This window comes from Rhamphochromis longiceps, linkage group LG9 (genome assembly GCF_057381845.1).
Source record: "Rhamphochromis longiceps isolate RC_006_pf linkage group LG9, R_longiceps_female_GT1.1, whole genome shotgun sequence".
NCBI lineage: Eukaryota > Metazoa > Chordata > Actinopteri > Cichliformes > Cichlidae > Rhamphochromis > Rhamphochromis longiceps.
Genome location: NC_140565.1, coordinates 33,170,380 through 33,177,353, shown reverse-complemented (window position 1 = coordinate 33,177,353; position 6,974 = coordinate 33,170,380).

Genomic DNA, 6,974 nt, shown 5'->3' with positions numbered 1-6,974 from the left:
ACTGATTAAAGCAAAGAGTAAAGTGATTGAAGGATCTTCATTTTTTTTTACACACAACCATAGTTTTTATAGCTTTTGGGTTAGTAGAGTTCTTAATTGAATTAAGATATTGCACAAGCTCATAGGAAAATACATAAAAAGAGGGATGTCTTCCAAAACGTTTGGATTTGTGAATATGACATTTAGCCATTAAGATTAACAAGTTAATCACACATCTGTTGTCAATGTTGAAATGTCTTTGGTGTTTTTGTAGACCAAATAATACATAGTTCCAAAACAGTACAAATCCTTTAAATACATTTTCTGAGATAAAAACACATAATCTCGGCCAAAAGTCTTGCACAAGGTTACAAAACCAAAAAAGCTGCATAGTAGATTCCTTGCACTTTTGACAAAATCTGCAGTTTGCATCAATGTCTAATTTGAATTTGCTTTGAAGATAATCTTTAGATGGGTAAATTCTGTGTATTAATTTATAATAAATGTCTTTAACTTTGTTGGTAATTAAAAACTTCGTCTTCCAAACTTCGTTCCACATAATATCGACAGGCAACCGGTTCCAGAAAAAAAATTACATACGGTTCTGTGGTTATACTATCCTGAAATAAAGATCTGATAGATTTGTTGTTGTTTTTAGAATTCTTAGAAAAGCACATCTTCCAACAAAAGTTTATAATAAAGATGCCAACGGCCTGTGGAATGAAGTGATATTAGGTTTATTCTTAAAAAGCATACAAACCTGTGATGGTTTTGAGCCAAATGTTTTTGTATAATCATCACGATTTACAGCTAAATTATTAAATATAGACAAAATGTTTTATAGGAAAAAAGCATACCATTGGAATTGAATAATTGGTCGACTAAAACAATATTATTCCTAAACCAACTCCCTAAGAAGAGAGATTTTCTTTTATATAAGATATCATTGTTATTCTACATATAATAACTGTGTGGACTAAAGTTCTGCTTCTATATAAGAGTCCATGTTAAAAAAAAAAAAGCTTGGCGATGAAAAACAGAGGTTTTTATGGGGATTTTATGAATATTAAAATTACAAGTAAGGAAAAAATCAGTGCCACCTAACTTAGAAAACATGATATAGTATCTAAATGGATGTAGGATTAGTAATTAGATTTTTTTAACCAATTTATTTTGAATGTGTTATTAAGAGTGTGTTATGGATTCAAATATTGGGGATGGATACAAGAGGAAAACCAAAATAACAACACTGGTCCGGCCGGGTTGAGTCAAACGATGATTTTAATGATCACACGCGTGGGAGATGGACACCGTACGCAGACAGCATCAGATCTCAAAATGGTGGAGCATTGATCAAACTCTTATAGCCTCTAGTGGCCCCCACCTTATCATAAAAGCCTAAACATTCACATGCTTTCTCTCACACAGCGCCTAAGCTACGACCTTGGCTCCCTGTTTATCTGCTCCTGCTGAGATGGGGCAGAAAACTCCAGTATATTCTGTTCTCTTCTAATCAGACAAATAAGGCGATGACTTTCTGCGAACAGTATTTCTTATAACTCAGCAGTATAATGCATCATAAAACAATATCATTCATTCACAATAAATCAGCAGTCTAATGTAATGCAAATCGGTTTAACAAATGTAATAGTTATCAGCTTCTTCTAATTCAGGAGAATAATGCAAACTAAAGCTACATAATAATTCACAATCTTTAATTAGGGGTCTAACATGGCATAAGGTAATATTATAATCCCACAAGTGTCAGAATCTAACACAGTAAGTCCTCCATTGACACAGGAGTTCATAAGAACTGTTTTTTTAATGTAGTGTGTCCTATTTTTCCAAGTAAAGTTGAAAAGTAACTTATCAACCTCTTTTATGATTTTATTATCAAGGTAAAATGCCAATGCAGCATAATAAGACGAGAGATGCAAACTAAAGCAGATGCATCTGCTTTAGTTTTTAATACTCTGCCTTTTAATGATAAATCTCTTAAGAGCCACTGAGTAAATCTGTGTTTGAGTTTCACTAGAATAAGATAGAATTTTGATCAATTCTTCTTTCCTGGTTTTTGGTTATTCAAATACCTAAATAACGAACTTCTTGTTTTATTGGAAGGTTACACAAAGCTGTTTTTGAACATTCTTTTATTGCCATAAGTTCACATTTAGGAATATTCAAGTACAATCCAGAAACTTTAAGAAATGTTGAAATTGTTTCAATAGCAATAGAAATTTGATACTCATCTTTTAGGAATAATGTAGTTTCATCCGCTAACTGTGTTATGAGTAAATCTTTGCCTATTAGCGATATGCCTTTTACATTGCTTGAACAAAGTAAGCAGATTTCCCTTCTTCACGTGCTTTCTTTATAATGGGCCACAGCTTCAGTCTGTTTTCTTTGTCCTCTCTCATCAGGTTTTCAGTGAACCGCAGATGATTATTTTGAAGGAAAGGATTGTTCTTGGCAGCTTTCAATCCATGAACTGGATGATGATCCCTAAGGGTTTCCGGTAATTTTGTTTAGGTTTCCCCACTCGATGAGCAATGTCTAAGATCTTGGGAAGCTTTTCCTTTTCTGCTGGCAGAAAAGGAAAAGCGGTTGTAGCGTTCAACTTCAGAAATGTATTCGTCACATTTCTGTGTAAGCATTTCATTATTCTCAACCCTCTTCTCAATGTCCATAAACTTTTTTTTCCTTTGGTTTCAACGTAACTTTATTCTTTCATGAGTTATTTAGAAGATTCTTTTTGTTGTTGTTGTTGTTGTTGTCCCATTTGGATCTTTACCCATCAGAATTGTTGTCTTAAGGCCAAGAAAGATGCCAAGCGGATTTATTTTACCAAGTGGATCATCATGGCCTTGCCATATTGGTCCATTTGATTGACCTTTATTATAATTATGTATTTATTTTATTTTCGGTTGCTACAAACGGGACAGACATGACTGGGGGATAGGACAGGGAGAAAGAATGAAAGAAAGAGAGGGAGAGAAAGAAAACCAAAGGGGAGAAGAGATGGTGAGAAGGGGGGAAGAAAGAAAGAAAAACAAACAAAACACCTGGATCACCTGTATGGAGAAAAAAAAAACAGAAGAGAAAACAAAAAAAAAGGGCAACATGATAAATGCAGCACCATCACAATAAACTAGTGAACACCCGTGTGTACACCTGTGTGCACACCTGTGTGGATCAGCATGCTTGTATTCCAAAGGTTTCTCCATGTAACGATCTGCTAGGGAGTGTGGGGAGCCATAGCCCCGTCCCCCAAGGCATGAAGCAGGTATGGAGGAGATCCAGGCCCCAGACATCCAGAGACCCCAGAGTACGAGGACCCGATGAGGACCACCAAAAGAGGGGGGGGGGGGGGACCGTGTGTTAAAAGCCAGGGCATAAAACTGTTTCTTTAGTAGTGATTTAAATTCATCAAGTGTTTGTGAAGATCTAACATCTAAGAGAAGACTATTCTAAAGTCTGGGACCTGCCACAGAGATGGCAGAGATTTGAGATTAGTCTGTGGGATGTGCAGCATTAACCTTGAGTGACTACACATGGTTTTTCCTGGAGCATAAACACAAAGGAGCTCAGACAGGTCAGAGGGGACTTTGGCGTTGAGTGACTTAAAAACAAAAAGTAAAAGTTTTAGTTGGATCCTGTAGGAGACAGGAAGCCAGTGTAGGTAAAATAAAAGTGGGTTTATATGCTCTCTCTGTTTGGTACCAGTTAGCAGGTGAGTACCTGCATTTTGGACCATCAGAAGACGATGAATGGAGGCCTGGTTGAGACCAAAATACAATGAATTGCAGTAGTCCAATCTGCAAGTAAGGAAAAGGTGAATGACACGTTCGAAGACATTCGCGGGGAGGTACGGTGTTACCTTGGCTAGCTGTCTTAACTGAAAGAAGCAGGACTGGACTACTGTACTCACCTGCTTATTCAATTTAAAAAAAAAAACATCGAGGTAGACAAGGTAGGTTTTTTATGTGTGTCTTATAGTTGGAGGAAAGGGGGCAGAGTGCTATTGATGTGATTATTGACAATGTTGCCGACAATGATAACTTCAGTTTTGTTTTGGTTTAGCTGTAGAAATTTTATAGACATCCACTGTTTGATGTCATCAAGGCAGCGTAATAAAAGCTGTGGACGGTGTGACCCTGCTTTTAAAGGCAGATAAATCTAGAAATCATCAGCAAAGCAGTGGAATAAAATGTTGTAACGCGAAAAGTTGGAACCCAATGACAACAAATACAGTGCAAACAGGGCAGGACCCAAAAAAGAGCCTGGAGGTACAACATATTTAAGAGGTGCTATTTTAGAGCTAGGGGCCCATATATTTTGCTTTTTTTTCCCTGCCTGTCCTGTTTGGTTCTTTTGCCATCAGAATTATTGTCTAAAGGCAAAGGAAGATGCCCAACAGATTTACTTTACCAAATGGACCATCCCACCTTGCCGTATTGGTGTATTTGATTCACCTTTGCTTTTATTGTTTATTTTATTTTATTTTCACTTGCTACACACGGGACAGACATGATTGGGTGAAAGAAAAGCCCCAGGCTCCAGGACCCGACAAGCAGCCACCAGGAGTGAGCCGGTGTGTACCTGGACGCCCATCCCCGGACACAAAGAACCACCAATGCACTGATGTCTGAGGGGATCTTCCACCGGCAGGGGAAGTGGTGGGGGGAGATAGGCCTCCAAACCATGGAGGGCCTGAGATGTTCCTAGACAGGTGGCATCTGATATCCGACCTGACATATCGACACAGACATACAGGCACACACAGATACAAACATCCATTCCCACCCTCATGCTCTCATACGCGATTACTCAACACTCACCCAACGTGGAGACAGACATAAATAGACACATTACACACAATCACACTCCCCAAGCGTACTCTATACCCCAGGTCTAGGTACTCTTGCCTTGGAGGTGGAAACTGCACCCAGGCACAGGTGGTGACACCCTCTTCCCTGGGGTTTAAGCAGAGAAGCAGACCGCCCCGACTCCGCAGCTGCAGGGAGGCCCCACACTCCAGACCCCAATTGGACGGCCAACTCATCCTCCTAGCCCCCCCGCTCCAGCAGGTTGCAGAGAACGGGGGTGTGAGAAGACTCCAAATCTCTCTCTGCCCACTCATACGTAGTGTTGATGCATGTGTGTTCTAAGGTGCATTTAAACCCAGGAGGGCATGGAGCTACCTGCCAGAGAGCAGCAGGTAAGCGCATAGCCCCTCCTGATAGCCCTCAATGTCTATGTGTATTTAAAGTTGACAGGTGGGCAAGAGGTGAGGTGTACACCCTGATGGTCTTCTGGATGCCGTGTAGCGTGCCCACCCCCAAGATCCTATATGTATGTGTTATGAGAGTGTGAGTAATGTGAATGTCTAAGTTGTGGGATAAAATTGAGACACAGGCAGCCGGAAGGGGACAGAAGGGGGGGGATGCACCCTGGTGACACACCTTTACCCCAAGGCCCTGCATGTGTGGGTGATTGTGGTGGAGCGAGAAGAGGGAGGCAGCTGGAGATGGGGAGTGAAGGAAGGGGCAAGTGGCCCCTCCCTGGGCCCAGCACCTCCGCTGAACCCGGTAGGCATCCCCCTGGTGGGTTGCAGAGTATGGATACCATACACTGCAACCCACCAGGGGGATGCCTCCCTGGGCCCAGCAGCGCCGCCCGGCCCCACAGAGTCCGGGACAGCCCACCTGACCCCACCACAGAGAAAACTGCACCCAACCTGTCATCAACTCATCTTCCAGACTACACAAGACAATAGACACCAAGGCTGAGATCTTCCTCCACCTCTCCTATATCTCCCCCAGGCCAATATTAATGTAAAAAGACCTTCCTGACAAGTAGGGCAGAAACCACTGGAGGGCACATCCTTTTAGTCCAGGATGAAATTCTAGCTGTGATTACAGGATGTCATGGTTGACCGTGTCAAAAGCTGCTGACAGGACCAACAATAAAAGGGCAGCAGGGCTGTATTAAATTTGGTTCCTTGCATTCTTTTGGCGGGCTCAAAGTGGTCTAACTCAAAAAGTGATCTTTATTTTGCATTCCCGGGAATGGGGAGCTGTTAGGCGCTATCATGCACCCACACCTCTGAAAAAATCATAAGATGAAACTGTATGTGTCTAGTTTGGCTACGTCACACACACACCCTCAGTTTACTCAGTTCCTCTTTCTTTGTGTCAGATTTCCAGTGCAGCTCTGCACTGAACTTCCTCTTTTCTTTACTTCTCCTTTCTAAAGTCTGTTGCCAGGGCAACAGGGGCAATATATATTAAATACATGACAGCTGCCGGATTCCAAAGTTAAAAGAATATAATTAAAAATCCTTAAAAGTGCAGTCTCAGTGCAATTTAGTGATTTAAAAATATATTGGAATTTTTCCGAGATCTTGTTAAAATCAAGGTGGGCCTGCAAGTAGACAACTTTCACCAAAACTGTAGACAGAAAAGTATGCTTTGAGATTGGCCGCGTCCTCATCCAGCACGGTCTGCACCGCTGCTTCCAAGTCTATCAGCAAAACACCAGCCATCAGCCAAGACCCATAATCACCGGCCACTTTCCAGGCCAACAGCTAAGGAGCTGTTGAGAGCCACCAGAGCCGTTATGTTGTCACTGCCTGAGCTGCAACGTTGCTGCCACTGGTCTCATAGCAGGCCGCCTAGACTGTTTCACTGCTGCTGGACCCGTGGCAGGCTGCCTGAACTGTTTTGCTGCTGCTGCTGGACCTGCGGGAGGCCGCATGAACAGCCTTGCTACTGTTGCCACCAATTACCACCAATCACTTATTTTCCACCCTAATTTACGAATAAATTCTTTACAAATCCTACCATGTGGATTCATGGATTTTTTTTTTTCACATTCTGTCTCTCACAGTTGAAGTGTACCTCTGGTGCAAATTACTGACCTCTGTCATCATTTTAAGTGGGGGAACTTGCACAATCGGTGGCTGACTAAATACTTTTTTGCCCCACTGTATATCT